Source organism: Coturnix japonica, chromosome 1 (assembly GCF_001577835.2).
Source record: "Coturnix japonica isolate 7356 chromosome 1, Coturnix japonica 2.1, whole genome shotgun sequence".
NCBI classification, from domain to species: Eukaryota; Metazoa; Chordata; class Aves; order Galliformes; family Phasianidae; genus Coturnix; species Coturnix japonica.
The window spans coordinates 158954794-158972938 of NC_029516.1; the positions used below are offsets into that span (position 1 = coordinate 158954794).

At 36.9% G+C, this 18145-nt stretch overlaps 1 protein-coding gene across 8 annotated transcripts in view; it reads right to left on the reverse strand.

Moving 5' to 3' along the window:
* Positions 1-18145, reverse strand: part of SGCG (sarcoglycan gamma) — a 103591-nt gene that overhangs the window by 68367 nt on the left and 17079 nt on the right. For 4 of the 8 annotated variants that reach the window (XM_015852141.1, XM_015852142.2, XM_015852137.2 and 1 more), the window contains exon 2: positions 5386-5477. The gene's annotated coding sequence lies outside the window, so the exon portion shown is untranslated. Of the gene's footprint in view, positions 1-3650; positions 3778-5385; positions 5478-18145 lie in introns of those variants that run through there. The other 4 variants (XM_015852140.2, XM_015852138.2, XM_015852134.1 and 1 more) reach the window with 3 other exon arrangements.

An 18145-nucleotide genomic window follows, 5' to 3' on the forward strand; every position in this document is an offset into this window, starting at 1 on the left:
ACTCTTTCAGAGAAGAAATTTTTCCAGATATCCAAACTAAACCTCCCCCGGTGCAACTTGAAGCCATTTCCTCTCGTCCTGTCACTTTCACCTGGGAGCAGAAGTAGGCCCCCCCAACTCACCACTACTTCATTTCAGGCTTTTGTAGAGTGCATTAAGATCTCCTCTGAACATCCTCCAGACTGAACAATCTTACTTCCCCCAGCTGCTGCCCATAAGAATTGTGCTCCAGGCCCGTCACAGCTCTGTTGCCCTTCTCTGGACATGATTTAGCATCATGAACTTCACCTTGTACAAGGGCTGCTCTGAAAGTATGCATTATTTGAATCAAAAAGAAAGCCGAATAAAATTCCCCAGAGACTTCAAATCATCTACCAGTGTTCAAATCTATTTCAAGATGGGAAAATTGTCTTGTAAATGTTCTCACTTCTTTTCAGCTGTGAAATATCAAAATATGAAATCAGACATATCAAAGAGATAAAGTCTCCACAATATATTTTAAGTACAGTATATTAAATACTAAGAATCCTAGAGATAAAAGGAAAAAGTGCAGTAAGCAAACTTGAGAGACATAGATGGAAAAAAGGGAGATAGACAGTAGAACAGGGAGATAAGTTGCCAAGGAAATGCTGAATAAAGTCACAAAAACATTGACAAGATATCAAAAGATGAAATCTTCTGATAAAGCAAAGGAGGATAAGAGTTTACCTTTATGCAGCCTTTGCTTTTCTTCTTTTAGAATCTAGCCATCTATATGCTTCACTCACTCAAGAAATCAAAAATAATGGTTTATGTCTAGGTTATTCCAATTCCTAATTTTCTTCTGAGTTAAAGTCATATTTTAGTTGGTATCTGGGCATTTCTGATACAGAAAGACAGTCATTTTAATGTTACTAACATAGCTAGCACCTTAGATGTTTTCAATATGGCTAAGGGAAAATGACCTTATCTTCCACAAACATGGCTAAAATCAGTTAACAAAGCAAATCAGTTCTGTGAATTATAGCTTCTATCAGTTCTGTAAATTTTTAACTAGACAGAAAATCAATGAAAAGTATGAAAATAAAAGCAAAAAATTAAGGAAGTGTATGTGATTCTTATAGCTAACTATCAAGTTATGCATATATTCACATAAACAAATGTTTATGTCTTAGTGAGAATCATTTGTTATATAGCTAATGCCAGCAACATCCAACACTTAACACATATCTCACTCCACTTAAAACATGTTGAAGTTTATACTCCTCTTCACATTCTTACACAGAAGCACTTCACCCACCACAGAAATGTGAGCAACTATGGCATGAAATGCAGTAGCTGTATAACAGCTTTTGGCAGGTATACAGAAAGGCTTAAGGAGAAGACTGCCCCAGGTAGCCAAAGTTACAGATGAGCCACATAGTGAGAATATTCTTACCCAAGCTGAAAATGTGACCAAGATATTGAATTATCTTGTTAGGGAAACTGTCATGATACTTTTATCTTGGCTTAATAAAGGAAAATGTGTAATCACACCATGTCACTGTCTAAATTGTCTGTCTCCCATTGCTTTCATCACTCTTACAATTGTTTTTGAGCTTCTTGGTCAATTCCAACTGTGGCCACACAGAGGTCTCAGAAATCATATATGCCTATAAACTTTCTGAAAATGAGATGGAAGACAGATGAAAGCCCCATAATGTATCCACTGAGAAACTGCAATTGTCAAGATCACCTCTCATTAGATACTAGAAAAACTTTGTAAATGTCTCTGTTAAGGAAAAACCTCAATCACCTCATTAAACATCTAAGAGAATAAACCCCGAGAAATAAATTCACTTGAAAGCCAGGTGAATTTAATTCCAAGTTGTGAAAACAATTACAAACTGTAAGATGTCAGGACCTAAGATTTGTATCTCATGCAAAAGGCATTACTTTTCACAGGAAGAAATCTCACAAAATAATTCAAAGAAGAGGGCATTTGTATGCTCAGATGATTTTCCTGTGCTGTATGACAGAGGCCTGGGTTTGTATGATAATGATAGATCCAGTTTTTCCTTTCAGTTGTTCTTTCAAAACTATTTACCCGTACTTAAGTACATTTCTCCTTGAGGCTATTCAGTACCAACAACAGTCTGTATGACTACAAATGACATATCTGTATAATTACAAATCCATTACAGAATGGATGAATATTTTATTTTTAAGTTATTATTGGAGCCTTATAATTAGAATTTAAAACTAATATGCAACCTGCTTTCACCAGTTAGTTTTCAAGCAGGAAAAAGCATATCATTTAGCAAAGCCACAGAAGCTTAGAAAAGATATTTAAATTGCTTCTTTTAATACTGGTCTTAGTATAGATCCTTTTATTTTTAGCTTAACTACATGAAGTGATTCTTACACTCAGAAATTTTAGGGTCATCTGTTTTTTTCATTATGTAATGGAAAGAAGGTCTGCACTTCATATGTGAATATCACATTTGTTTAGAAGACTTTCAGCCTAGGCAAGGTAGAATCAACTCTGAATATGCCTTGCAACCAAAGTTATCTAAATCTTCACTGACTGCACACTTTTGGCACTCTATGGCACAGTTACTATAGTTCCCACATTTGGATGTAGCTATGCAGGCCAGATTTCACCTTACCAAGCACAGATAAGAGCTAGAACCCCTGCACAGACAGTAAAGAGAAGCAGACTCTGCCAGGATGTGATTCATTACCTCCTCAAGAATGCATTTAAGTTAGAATAGTAAAACCACTTGTATCTCTATAAATGTAGCCTAGGTGACTGGTGTTGATGCAGTCAAATCACATTCCTGTTGTAAGAACTTATGTGTTCATTCTGACTCATGATTAAATTTTCAGTGCATGCACCTGGCAGAGACATCAAGTACCTTCCAGTAAATCATTTGATAATGAGTCAGTAACACACTGATATAAAATTGGTCATTTTCTTTCAGGCAGTGAAATTATCCAAGAGAAAATACATTTGGATCCAAGGAGACCACACATTGTAAAAGTAGTTCTGTCTGCACGCAGTTGTGCACTCCTTATTTGTTCAAGTTAGCTAGATTCAAATTCCAATCAGTTGAGGCTTATTTTGGTAATAGTTCCTCACATGGAAGGTTAGTATCAGGCTGTCAAATCAAAAATAAGTGTCAGCAGAAGCAAAGAATCCGCTCCAGACTGAATTGAACTTTCAGTATCAGACAGATAACTCAGAGAAACTTAGAGCTACAAACATCAGAGATTTACTATTGAAAACCAGAGATTTATGTAATACTGTAATATATTTGTATGCTCATATGATGCTGTACAAAAATGTAAAAAGCACTAAAAGTTAACTTTTTTAATGTTTTTTTTGCCACACAAGTGTAAGTTTATAGCATGCAACTTCATATTGCATTTAGCTGCTAAAACAAACATATTCAAATTACCAGAATCTAAATTATAACTGTGTATAAACTTAGGTCCAAAAACAAACAGTATGAGTAGCAACATGATTCTTAAATGTGAACAGAAAAAGCCTGCAATGCTGCACAGAAAATCAGACGGGAGGGAAGTTCAATATAACCATATGTTAAGTAAAGATCAAATGAAAAACAGCTTGATCTTCATTTACAAACATTTTAATACTTATAGAAATAATCGGAAAATAAGTTTCTTACCTTAGAGATCTGAAAGAATGTGAACTTCTGAATAAACTACAGACTCTTCCACAGAGAGATCTGACTAACTTTTCCACTACTTTCAAATCTGGGAGTGGAAGATATTTTAGGCCTGGCCAAATATCACTGGAAGAAAATTTGCTCACATGTTTGGCTGTGTTTTGCATTCCACTTTGTTGCTCTGGCGTACAGACGTAGCTAATTTTAATCTGTGACATAAGCGGCCAATTCTATTGCTAAAATGGTTGCGTGCTGACTCCAGATACAAACTGCCCCACTGTAAGATATAACGAATGCACTGTGCAAACTAAAACAGTTGTGATCTCTATACCTGAGATCACAAATCCCAACTGCTTTATTAAAATCTGAGAATATGAAGCACTTCACAGAATTCAGGCATAAATACCATTAACATAGATAGCTGATAAAAGCAAAATTATTATATCTAGTGGTTGGTACATAAGGCATCTTTCAAAAAGGAAATATTTATGTTAGAGTTATATTTTACAATTATAGCAGGACATACAACATTTACATAATAATTACATTAAGAATTATTAACCCTCTGAAAGTTAATCTGTTCTTGGTATTATGAAAGATGCACATAACTGACAAGAGACTCAAAACAAAAAGTTTCATACACTACATATTTTACAACGTTCTTTTAGAAATTATGAGCTATTTTTCTTCAATGTAATTTAATCTTTGAGTTTTCAGATGCAGAAAACAAGAATTCCAGCCCTGCACTGCTTACATTAGACTGACAATACAAAGAGTGACCCACAGAATTTCTGTTTAACCTATGATACTGTAGAACTCTGTGCTGAAATTGTATGCAGTTTAAAAAGTATTAAAGCATGCATTTGTAAGATTTACACAGTAGAAATCCAGTAAACATGCTATGCAATTGTCATTGATTTGTCTGGACGCCTGCATTTCTCAAGGCACAGTGTTTCCTTTTCTCTAGCTATACACTCACAGTGTTATCGTGCTTTAGAAGATGAAGTTCCTATCAGACATTCAACAGCTGCAGATCATAAATTTAGGGCTAGCCACAGGCTTATAAGATACTTTTTTGCTTTTATGAACTCTGAGTCCATTAATTCTTTATGAGACTGTCTACATTACACAAACCATGTTGTTCTTTTCTGTACAAAAGAATTAATTCTTTGGTATCTGACATAAAGGACAAACATTTGTCATAATGAAAGATTTCTAAATATCTTTAGAACAGCTTTTATATTTAACCTTACGGATTTATTAAAGATAAACAGGGATGAAAGCATTTGTATATTTTGTTAACAAAAACCCTTTTCTTTAACTGAAATTTCACTGATGTATTACAGGAAGAAACCTATCAACGTCAGATACTTATGACAGGTTCAAGAAAGGCATTAATTAGGTGACATGTGTGCTCATGTGCAGCAATTTTCTGCAAAATTCCTTGTGCATTCCTAGAGATAAGTTGAGGACTCCATGAAACTGGATGGAGGACCAAAACAGAAGTGATATTTTAACTGCACTTTAATATGTTTGGTTTTGGCATAGATGTTATTTGATGTCTCAATTCATATAAAAGAAGTCTAATGTAGTGCTCAGCCCCAGAAAGAGATTAGATTGTACCACACAGTAGCTCTCTTTATGGACAAAACTTTGTGTTACTTTCCATGTCTACCACTCCTCTTGGTATACCTGCAGAGTAGAAACACGTAAAATAAAAAGAACAAATAAATACCTCAGTTAGTATCTTCGGAAGTTCTCATGAAGTAGGACTGGAGCAAGAGCAACTGTCAGTAAGTTCTGTATCATCTGAAGGAGGCTGTCTTCCTATTTAAATGTAAAGAATGGAAAGAGAAAGGAACAATTTTCAGAAATATGTGGGAATGAACAAAATAAATTCCTGAGTTGCCCTTCTGAGTACTTTAATAGGCAATATTGTAAAAAAGACAGGCCAAAACACACTGAGACTGAAACACTGGACACCCAAGGCCTGTTCAGACTACACATGTACATCAGCACTGTTTATACCAAAAGGAATACAATTTTTTGTCCAAAATGTGTATGAAAAAATAATAAAAAGACTTCTGTTGCAATATTAAAGTTCCCTTTACTATTATAATGCATTAGTGTAATAAGCAATTACTTCAGTCATGGGGTCTCATTGCATCTGTATGAAAACTAGGTCTTCCTCTCACTCAAGACCTGTTCCTGTCCCAGACCAAGAATCCTAATGTCCTGTCTCTCACCAGGAAATGCCAACCTCCTTTTCATTTGGATTTAGATAATCAGTGACTTACAATGTAGTTCTGGAGAGGTTAAGTTAGTTAACATTAACAAATGCTTAGTCAGTTGAACCAAACATACTCCACATTGTCAGGTCCTCCTCCTGCCAGTACTTGACTAATCAGAGGAAGAAATGGATACAGGATTCAGAGGCTGGGTTCCATGCTCTAACAAATTATAAACACCTGTATATCCAGGTTTGTAACAAAACCAGAATTATTTATTAATTTCAAGAAGTACTTGAAAATGTATGCCATGAAAAAAAAAAAAAAAAAAGGAAAAAGATACATAAATTGTGGTTTGAATATTCTGCCATCAAAATACACCACTTTTTTCATACAAATAGTTTACAAGTAGTTTTGTGTGTACCTACAAGTTCTCAAGATCTCCTCAAAGCACAAGATAAAAAAATGGTGGAGAAGACAGTGACTGTTTGCTTAACTAATTCATCCAATGAAAAGACAAACTAAATTATATTCATGCAGCCATGAAAGCCTTTTGGTCCTATCAACTTCTCTAGCTTATTCAAACAATCTCCAGGTCTCTGACATGTTTAAGGAACACAATAGGATTTTAGGGCAAAATAACAGTCTAGTCTCTTTGGAAAGTAGAGTTTATTTCAGTAATAAGTACCAAACAATAATTGTACAGTTACTCATTATTAAAAGCAATAGCGTCACTTTAATCCACTAGGCTAGATTTTCTCTGACAACTTGTTGCAGGGAGGTGTTTGTCCATAAGGTTTTATATATTGTAGTAAGAAAACAGATATCTGTGTAGTCAGAAGAATATCTGCCTTTACTCCATTTACAGTCCCTTTCTCCTTGTGGCCTAAATCTCACCAACGTCATTAACACTCCCTCCTCACAATGAAACAAGATATCCCAGCCCTCTTGTTTACCCAAAATTGCATTGCAACAGATATCCCTCTTTATAATTATTAATGAAGTAAACTGAGAATAGAAGCCCTCCAGTGCTGAACAACTGTGATTATGTGACAACAAAAAAAACCAAACACACACCACAAAGACACACACAAATATTTATCTGTTACAATCACTGAAAGCAAAATACAACTAAGTCCTCAATCAATTAAATTGGGGATAACTGTATTAACAAAATGTCAGAAGAAATGAAATATAATTAGCCACTAGCCACCTCTGGACTTCAAAGAATGGAGGGGACATTTCCTATAAGTAGGGCTAGGGTGAATATCTCATAAAGGAATGTCATCTTCTGAACCTGAACACAACACTAAGCCAATAAGAACTTAATCTTTCCTATATAAACAGAAATATTTGAGAGAGGCATATGTGGCACATCTTCAAGCTATAAAATTTGTTTGTTTAAAATAGTTACTTATACAAAGTAAGAAATATTACAATAGCAACATTGTGGAATATAAGCACAATATAGCTTTAGTGGAGAAACTAATAGGAACACAAACACATTTAGACATAAGGCATATCTGTTGAGACTGTTCCATTACGCCAATACCTATAAAGAAGTTCAAAACAGCTTTGAAACTCAGAATAGCTATATTTCATAACAGTATGAACAAGAATACTTAGCTCCTAAAACAGAAAAATATCAAAAAAAGAGCATGCAAGACAAGATAAACAAAAAAGGACTTATTTCTAAGTATCCAGCTGCCCTGTGTGGGAATGAACACAGGTCCTGCACAGCAGGTCCTTGTGTCTGGTTTATGTTAAATGTTTTCATACATGAATGTGAACAGCTAGCTGTGGGGCTGTTCCCTATCATTCTATCAGTATTTCAATTTCTGCTTCAGCTGTTTTCTTCCAACACATTGCTATCACACTCCTCTATCAAGCAGACTCAAACTGACAGTGAGTTAGTTTTGTTGTTTGGTGGTGCTGGTGGATTTGGTGGATTTTTTGCTTGTTTTACGTAGTTGTATCTTATAATTGGATTGCATCTTCACACATTTTTATGAAACGGCCCCTTCAGTGAATTTAACTCTGCATGAGCCTTTAAAAAGACTAAATTGTGAGGCAATAAGCTAAAAGCTGCTCGTATATGTAGTACTCACTTCAGGAGGAGCCTGACAGGTAAACTGGAGTAGATCTAAGATAAGACAATGAAGGTTTTTTTAAGAACAAATAATTAAGCTCACCGCTGTAGGACCCTTTTAAATGTTCAAAGGTGGTATGATTGACACCTGAAGGGAAGGGATGTCACTAGGAATGATCTAGACAGGCTGGAAAGGTAGGTCTGTGTGAACTTTTGCAATTCAACAGGGTCATGCACAACGTCCTCTATATGCGTCAGTGAAATTCTAAGCGTGACTGAGCATGACTGTGTGATGAGTCTATAGGGAGCAGCCCTGAGAAGGACTCTGAGATGTCAGTTGATGAGAAACTCATCAATGAGGGTGATTGTCCTCTCCCTTCGTGAGGACTCATCCAGTGCTCTATGTTCAGGTCTGGGTCCACAGCACAACATGGACGTGGAAATGATGGAGTGGTTCCAGAAGAGGCCACAAGGTAATCAGAGAGCTGGAACACCTCTCCTGTTAAGAAAGGCTTAGGGAGTTGGGCTTGTTCAGCCTGGAGAAGGTTCCAGAGAGAACTCACTGTGGCCTGCCAGTACTTAAAGAGGGTTTGCAGGAAGCTGGAGATTGACTCTTTATCCAGGAATGCAGTGTTAGGACAAGGGATAATGGTTTTAAACTAAAAGAAGAGAGATTCAGATTAAATATTAGGGGGAAATTCTTCACTCAAAGAGTGATAAGGCACTGGAACAGGCTTCCCAGAAAAGCTGTGAGTGCCCCATCCCTGGAAGTGTTTGAGGACAGGTTGGTTGGGAATCTGGGCAATCTCATCAAGTGCCTGATTTGGTGGCTGGGAATTCTGCATAAGGCAGAGTAATTGCAACTGGATGGGCTTTAAGTTCCCTTCCAACTCAAAACCATTCTATGGTTCTATAATTAACTCCATATTAGAACAGGTTTAACAGTCCTTGGAATGTGTGAATCTGTAGCTATATCATCATATTGCAAAAAAACGTGCAGTGTAAGTGATGCTTCCTTGTGCTGAACTAAAGTTCAGAATTCCAGAATGATGCACTTACTCCAGGCCCTCTGGATCAAGATGACTGTCATTACCAGGCAGACAATGGATGCTCATCTTTCAGATGTGAGGTTCTAGGAAGACGAAAAGACCAGTAGAAAAGGAGAAAGGTAAAATAACGTTTCTTATCAACTACCATAAGAGCAAATTGTGCTCTCACGTTCTGTGGAAGAAATGCAAGCAGTCCTAAAGGAATAAGAATAGAAGAGCACAACAAACCTTTCTAAGAATCTGTTTTGAAGACTTGAACTTGTAGAGAAGTAGTGCCAAAGACCAAGACGCAGCCCCTGAACAATCAGATCTTGTTTAAGCTACCATTCACTACAAGACAGTAAAATAACAATTATTGATGTCAACAATGTACCTCGACAATCTGTTGGCCCTACTGAGATTCTAGCTTTCCCAAAATGCGAGCAGAAAAATAAGACACATGAGAAATGTATTTAATTAGGAACTTGCCATCTGGCATAAGGAAGCAAATTATAAGGGTAGCTTTTTTAATAAAGAAGAAGTTATAATCATCTGGGGAATAGACCATAAGCTATTTCTTGTATGATTGAAATGCATTAGTTAGGTATGGGGATACTGTAATTATCAAGTATTTTGAAGCAGGCCAAGCTGTGGGTAACCACAGCGTGTGCAGTAGCCACAATAAAACTGCTGACTTGAAATTAATAGATATAAGTCAGTAATTTTGGCAGCCTTTGAGAATTTGACACTCTATTAAGTAAAGTTAGAATATACTTTGAAAATAAATAGCTAAATGAGTTTGAACAAGACGTAAAAGCATGTATAACATTTTTTTGAAGTGCTATTTGGAGCAATGTTTACTATAATTACACATCTCATTCTGACAGATTATTTGAAAAAAAAACACAACAATAAAAAGAAAGAACAGAATGGGCATCAAAATGCAGTAGGCTCCACTCAGCTGCCGTCAATGTACTGAACAAGAGATAAGTTGCTTAATTTCAGTAATAAACAACATCAGCATATGATCAAGTTTCTTCTTGGTGAACTTGTGATTTGTAATAGTTTCAGAATTACTGGTCAAACAGAAGTTATGATTAAAAGTTCTTTTCCCTATTATCAGTCAAAACACTTCGATGCTTTCCATCTTTACTCCTCACACTTAGGTGGCTTTGCATCAGCTAAAGTGAGAATAGCTGTGTCCCACTTTATCTCATCAACTGACCAACTACGGGTTGGAGCCTCTGTGCCTGGGAAGATCATGGAGCAGATTCTCCTGGAAGAGATGTTAAAGCACATGAGATAAGGAGGTGATCTGATACAGCCAGCATGGCTTCACCATGGGCAGATCGTATCTGACTGGTCTGGTGCCCTTCTATGACAAATCGGCAGCACTAGTGGACAAAGGAACAGCAACTTATTTCATCTACCTGGACTTGTGCAAGGCCTATGACATGGCACCACAGTCTATCCTTATCTCCAAATTGGAGAGATATGAAGGGTATACTATTCAGTGGATAAAGAATTGGCTGGATGGTCACAGCCACAGCACTGTGTAGAATGGCTCACTGAGAGCAGCCCTGAGGAGCAGGGAAGTGGGTTCTGGTGGGATGAAAAGCTGGACATTGAGGCAGTAGTGCATCTGTGACATGTGTGGTGATTGTTCCCCCTCTACTCTGCCCTTGGGAGACCTCATCAAGAGTAGTGTGTACAGCTCTGGGGCCCCCCAGGGCAAGAAAGATGTTGAGATGTTGGAATGGGTCCTGAGGAGAGCCATGGGGATGATCAAGAGGCTGAAGCACCTATCCTAGGAAGACAGGTTCAGTGAGCTGAGGTTGTTCAGCTTGGAGAAAGTTCTGGGGAGAACTCACTGTGGCCCTCCAGTACTTAAAGTGAGCTTAGAAAAAGAAAGAAGACAAATTTTTTGTACATGGAGTGTAAAAAGATACAGATAGCGATAGCACAAGGGCAAATGGTTTTATACTAAAAGTGGGGAGATTTAGATTAGATGTTCAGGAGAAGTTCTATGCTCAGAGGATGGTGCAGGAGTCTATCTGCTGGTTGTTCTTTTGCTTTTCTTCACATCTCTATCCTGCTTTCACGGACCTCCTCAAAGATAACCCCTCACAACAATGACCTTTCTCTTTTTTTTTTTTCTGCAGTCAACACCCTGATATCTTGGAATATTGCTTACATCTACCAACTGACTCTATAGAGAGCTAATTTAGCTGTATTGGGCCTGTTTATTTAATGCCCAGACCATGTTGCCTAAGTTAACATCAAGCAGAACAGTCACAGTTATCTTTCTGAATCTTATTCCTCTTTGAGTTCTGAGCAAGTGAAAAGAAGGGAAAACAAAAATTAAAAGGAGAGAAATCTGTATCAACTGATTCCAGCTAAGCTGTCAGTCTGTCCTTGCTTCGTGACACAAAGGTTTGTCTCAGCACCTCCTTGTCAGTGATTGCTATGCTTCCTGAAGCACCAGTGCTCAATCCAGATTCAGCATACTTCCTTTGTGTGAAGCTTAGTTTAAGGGTGTGAACAGATAGCATTCATCAGCACTTCAATTACCTATCACCTCAAAAGCTTGAATTTTCCTGATACATTAGTGCTGTGGCACAGCAACCCTACTTTGGTTCAGTTTTCTTTTACTTTCTTACTTTAATCTCTATACTTTAATCATACAGACATGGATCAGGACACAGTGATCTAAATGAAATGCTCTGCACTAAGCACTGTACATAGACATTGTAATATGGGCTTTAAAGAAACATATAATCAATTTCAAACTAGCTAGGCTATATCCCATTTCTTTGAAAAAAAAATAGTAATTTTAGACATCTCCTTCTACAAAAAGCATCCTGTTAAAAAATAAAAAGTAGCAACCATCAGGTACGTTTATTCATACTACATGGAGATATTTTGCACTCTAGTCCAGGTGATGTATGGCATAAATATCATACATCACATGTGCTAAATATAAGCACTTTTAACACACACAGATAATCTGATAATTTTAAAACTGTTTAGAAAGCTTTATTACTCCAAGTCACTGACAATGATAGATTGGTTTCCTAAGCTACAGACTTGCAGACACATTTTTTGTACTTCCTAGGCTACAGTGAGATTGCTAGAAAACAAGTGTAAGGAAAAGAAATAAATTTTCATGTAATTGCTGTATGTTTAGTTATCTGGTCTTGTTTGGTCTATATGAAGCAAGGCAATTCTTTCAAGAGATCCATAATGTATTAGTATGGTTTCATGGGTTTCAACAGTGTGTTTTGTTTGTTTTGTGCTATTATTTCTACTTGCTGTATATTTAAGTACCTTAGGTAGATTTCTTTCTTTACTCATTTGGAACAATGATTTCCATATGGTCTATGCATTCTTAATACCTAACTGTGCTCTGAATCTTCCCCTTCCCCTACGTGAGTAGGCATTTTGCTCTTGTTAATAATTTTAAGGCTTAGCCAAAAATATGGAGGAAATAACAAAATATTTGGGGCTACACAAAATTTTAAATGGCAAATGAATAAATATATTTGTAAAGCAAACACAGATTTGTAATCCCACGCTTACTAAACAGTAAAATTAACACACTTACTTATATTTCTCTATGAAAAATATGATGGTGACCTTACAACTATTTTTTTCAAATAATTGTATTGAAAATTCCACATAAAAACAACTGATTGTTCTGCCTTGATCCAGAGAATAGATCCAGTGGAGGGAAAAGGACCAAAGTAGTAAGATGAGATAAAAAGTTGAAAGGCAAACATCTGGCATCTAACAGTATGTGAATTTCCTCAGAACTGAAGTTTAAAAAAAAACCACACACACACACACAAAAACCACACCAAAAGCCCCACTTAATACTTATGTTGTGTTACCAACAGATAACTAAGAATAAAAAACATGATAAGTAGTGAAATGGTAATTTTCATGGATCAATGCAGTGAAGGTTCTGTTTCATTTCCTCAGAGAAAATAATCATTTATCACACTGAGATACATATTTAATGCATTTGGTCAGGAAGAAACACTTCTGATAACTTGCTATCGCTGCATAGTTCTTCTCTGCAAGAAACTGCAAAGCAGCATGTATAACAATGTCATGAATTAACAAATCTCATACTTCATTATGGTCCCACACCACATTATTATCTCTAAAATGGAAAGATGTGGATCTGAAGTATAGACTGTTCAGTGGATAAAGAACTGGTTGGAAAGCAGCAGCCAGAGAGCTGTAGTCAGCAGCTCTATGTTCAGGTGGAGGCCAGTGATAAATGGCACCTCCCAGTGGTACAACTTGGTACTGGTAATCTTCAGCATCAGTTTTTGTGATGTAGATAGTGAGACTGAGTGCACACCCTCAGCAAGTTTACTGGTGACACCAAACTGAGTGGTGATCAAACAGATAGATAACAGACTGATAAAACAGAAGGAAGGGATGCTATCCAGAGGGATCTGGAAAGGCTTGAAAAGTGGACTCACATGAACCTAATGGAGTTCAACAAGGCCAAGTGCAAGATATTGCTCTTCGGTCAGGGTGTCAATGGTTTATGGGCTGGTCCGGCCCGGTTCCGTGACTAGTGGGGCAGAGGGATTTTGCAAAATCCACACCTCCAGAAAAGGGAAACAGGGTACCCCAAAATAATTAAAAACAGCAGCAATGATCTGAGGAGAAACAAACTAATTTACTAAATATGATATCAGAATGCAAGATAACACACTATAATACCATATAATTAAAACTGAAGCTAATAAATCAAATATAATGAAAGAGCATCTGAAAGCTGTAGGCCTTACAGTAATAGTGAAGTGATGCTCACAGTTGGCACGGGCAGCAGTGAGGAGAGGCGAAGAAGGGTGATGAAGAGAAAAACCCAAACAGGTGACCTTGCCAGGACCTACATCTATCTCCTCTCTGACTGCAAAGTGCCCCAGGGGAATGTAGTTCTTCTTCTCTTTTGGACAGGTACCCAGAATTGGAGCATTAACACTTTAACTCCCAGTGAACTACCTGATGTTATGATGTGGAATACCAGTAACCAAAAATCATGAAACCATGACACAAGGCAATCCCAGATACAAGTACAGACTGAAGGAAGAACTCATTGAGAGCAGACCTATGGAAACGTTTTTGGGTGTTGTGGTGGATTGATGTGCACAGTGCAAACCAACAGTGTGCTGCTGCACCCCATAAGGCCAATGGTATCCTGGGAGGCATCAAAATAAAGTTGTCAGCAGAGGGAGGGAAGGCATTGTCCCCTTCCAATCCACTGTCGTTAGACCCCATCCGGAGTACTGTGTCCAAGTCTGGGGCCTCCAGCACAAGATGTGGAACTGTTAGAGTGGGTTCAGTTGAGGCCATGAGGGGGATCAGAGGGCTGGAGCACCTCTTCTGCAAAGAGAGGTTGAGAGAACTGTGCTTTAGGGGAGCATGGTTAGGTTATGGTTGGACTCAATGATCTTTAAGGTCTTTTCCAACCTGAGCAATTCTGTGATGCTATGATTCTACGATACTATGATTCTATGATTCAGAGAAGCCTCCTTGTGGCCTTTCACTAAAAGTGAGCTTACAAAAGGAAGGAGACTGACTTTTTACACAGGCAGATAGTGATAGGACAAGGAGGAATGGTTTCAAACTAAAAGAGGGGAGATTTAGCATAGATGTTTGGGGAAAATTCTTCACTCAGAGAGCAAAGTGGCACTGGCAAAGGCTGCCCAGAAGAGCCGTAGATGCCCCATCCCCGGAGGAATTCAAGATCAGTTTGGCTGGGACCCTGGGCAGTTTGATCAGGTGCCTGATTTAGAGGCTGTCAACCCGGCCCACAGCAGGGCAGTTGGAACTGGATGACCTTTAAGCTTCCATCCACTCTGAGCATTCTATGATTCTATGACTCTTAAACTGATCCCATGTTGTTGATTATAGTCGTAGGTTTTACCTGCTCTAGTAAGGATCTATGAAGATCACCTATGTTCAAATACATTCACTTCCCCAAGTCAATCTTCCTTAATGTGAATAATGCAAGGGATTTAGGAAGATGGTTCCCACTATTTTGAAACATGGAGTAAGGTCCAACTCAGTTATCACAGGAAGGGATGGCCTGAGACAATCTATATCCTTTCTTTTACTTTATGAGGAGATGTTAGTCGTCTCAGCTTTTTGTTTTTGTTTTTGTTTTTGTTTGTTTTGTTTTCTTCTTTCTTTTTTCAGTCATCCAAACTAGATGTTTATTTACCTTACTGAAACTAACATTTCATCTTAAGAGAAAACAGAGACTGAATTTAAGGCAGGATGCTTGAAGCCTTTAGAGAAACATGACTTACACAAAACTGCTAAGATAACTCTTAACACAAATAACTCGAATAATAAAGACGTAGGGTGTAATCGTCTTCGTGAAATTACCAGAATTCTATCTGTTATGTCTATGTTAGTCTGTGCTCATAATGAGAAGCAATAACCTTTTGAATAAACTATCTAAAAATCTAAATGTTTGCCTTAATGCACTGAATAATTAATAATTAAAAGAGAAAGAATATTTATTTTATAAGGAAGGAAATACTGGAAGCTAATGAAAATTTACACTAAAAATCCCCCAAAAGAAAGAAAGTTATACAAGTTAGCATGCTCTGAAGCATCTCAAAGCAGTTAAATCTGAAATTTTTCCAGTATTACTCAAACCACAGAATTTGGCCACTGTAGACCATTTGGCAAATATTTAATTTGTTCTTTACAGCACTAATGAAATCAAGATGAAAGAAGAAATTGATTATATGAGTAAGGTAATCACATTATCACACTGGGAGCTCTAAAGAAACAGAGAAAAGGCCCAAACAGGGAAGGCTGTGTGTATGCATGGGAAAAGAAGCTGTGGGGAACCCATGGCATAGAAGGGGCAACAACAGAAGTCCCAGCCAAGTTTAGGACGAAAAATGAAGCCCTGGCATACCACACCAATTAATTCCTTCATCAGACTTCTCTCATTGCCCTGAGATCTACTCGGCATACGCCTAGAATCCACCAATGAAATCATATTATACCATACCATACCCTACGTAGCTATGTGACAGCGTTTTTTAATATACAACCAGAAATCAAGCAGTGTCCTTGAAAAGATATTTAAGTTCCTCAAAAAACATTTTTTAAAAGTAAGTCCACTGAAGTTCCCTAAGTTGTAAACAGTATGTTATCTTCCACTTTCTATAAATGACACTTGACTTTCCCTCTTAAGATCTGATTTGATTAGTAGTTATTGAATTTAATTTAAGGCAAAATTTGCTCACTCCTTATTTACTTTTCGACTACTTCAACTAATTTACAAATTAGGCAAATAATTACAGTATAAAAACAAAATATTATCTACCTTGCATCTATGACTAAAGCAGAAGAATTTTAAGCTTTTTACCATAGGTTTTAATTATAGATGCAAAAACTAATTTTCTTTTCATCAAACCCCTGCTTGTGAAACTCCACTTCTACATTACATATGGGAATTTGTCTATCAGCAGTCAGACACACAGTACATTTTAGATAGGCAAAGAAACAAAGCTTATCTCCAAATTTCTTATTTTTACTTTTTATCTTTGCCAAACATTTTCTCTCGCTTCTCAGCTGAAAGGGCTGTTGTACTTCCAGTCTCTTCTTTACCCTGATGTTCTTAGTGGTATTTTTGAATGACTTTAGCTTTCAAAATCAACAGGAAAAAAGTCTCCCTAGCAGTAAAAGTGTTACTTCTTTGGATAATTCACAGATACATTTAAACAGAGGGTGTACTTGTCCTTTAAGTGTAAACTTAAAATGGAGTTGTTCAAAAAGCTGTTTGAAAGCCTGAAATCAAAAGCATCTAGCCAAACTCTAAGTCAGGAGTATACAATCATTTACTTTATCAGGTTATTTTCATCACTGCTTTGCTGTCATGATAGGTACTTCAGAAATCTAAAAACTTGATTTATCACATTTCCTTAAGGGTTATTAACTTCTCAGGGAAGAATGGCAACAAAAACCTACGTCAAAAAGCTGCATCTAAAACTTTTAAGATGCATCAAAGAACTGAAATTATACATGACAATGCTAAAGACTGACAGAACGCAACAAAGCTTTCATTTTAGCACCCAATTTTCTGAGAATTAAAAAGCAAGTATCAAAGAGGTAGCAGTACTGAAATGAAAGTTGAAAACTGACAACTTTTGATAAGAAGATCATTTTTTAAAGAGTTAGAAACCAATCAAACATCCCCAAGACAATCAAGAGTAAATTATCTTAAACCTTCAGGGTAACATGAATCAGGTACACACTGAAATACACAGAGAGAATCTGAATTTGATTCTGTGATAAGAGTTGCTTTACTGTTTACAGAAAGGCAGAAGAGGCTATTACATTAATCCAAATTCTGTAGAACACAGATTCAAGGAACATCTTCTATTGTTTGAGTGAAGGAACGTAAGAGTTTATTTGAGCTGTTAATTTCAATTGATATTATGCAGGGAGTTCTGAAATCTACTGCGGCAAATTAAGCACGGCACAGGTCAGTCTTTTAACAAGCAGCCTTGTGGATGATCTCCATGGCTTTAGACTCTTCAGATAAAAGACTACAGCTATCCAGACTTCTAATTATATAACACAACCTTGTTTGAGGAGAAAACAAATTAAAGACAGAAGAAGCAGAAACATTGCTTCATCAGGCTTCTAGATAGTTCTACAGAAAAAGAAAGTGGGAGAATATGAAAAAGTTGTGTTTGTTGTAAAGCAACGTCTAAATACTCCTGAAAAGAGACCGTATGTTTTCACAAAGGAAATAAGAGGTATTTAAAAGTGTAGGTTCTTAATTTATATTGGCTATAATATTCAACAAATCTTTCTTATCTTTCAGTGTGTATTTTTTCTTATAACACTTCTTCACTTGCTGTTTGAAATTGTTTATTACTTAAAATGAAAGGAAGATTACTCACTGTACATTTCTTTTAGATGGGGTGCCTTATTCAAATTCACACCATGAGCGGGCTTTTTTGTATTGTTGTTTGAACACAGATGTCAGAATCTTGGTGCAGATAGCATTTCACCTAATTGCCTTCTGCATCAGCAGAAGTTAAGTGTCACCTTCTGCCATAAAATGCAATAATAAAAATGGCTGTGATTAGTATAGGA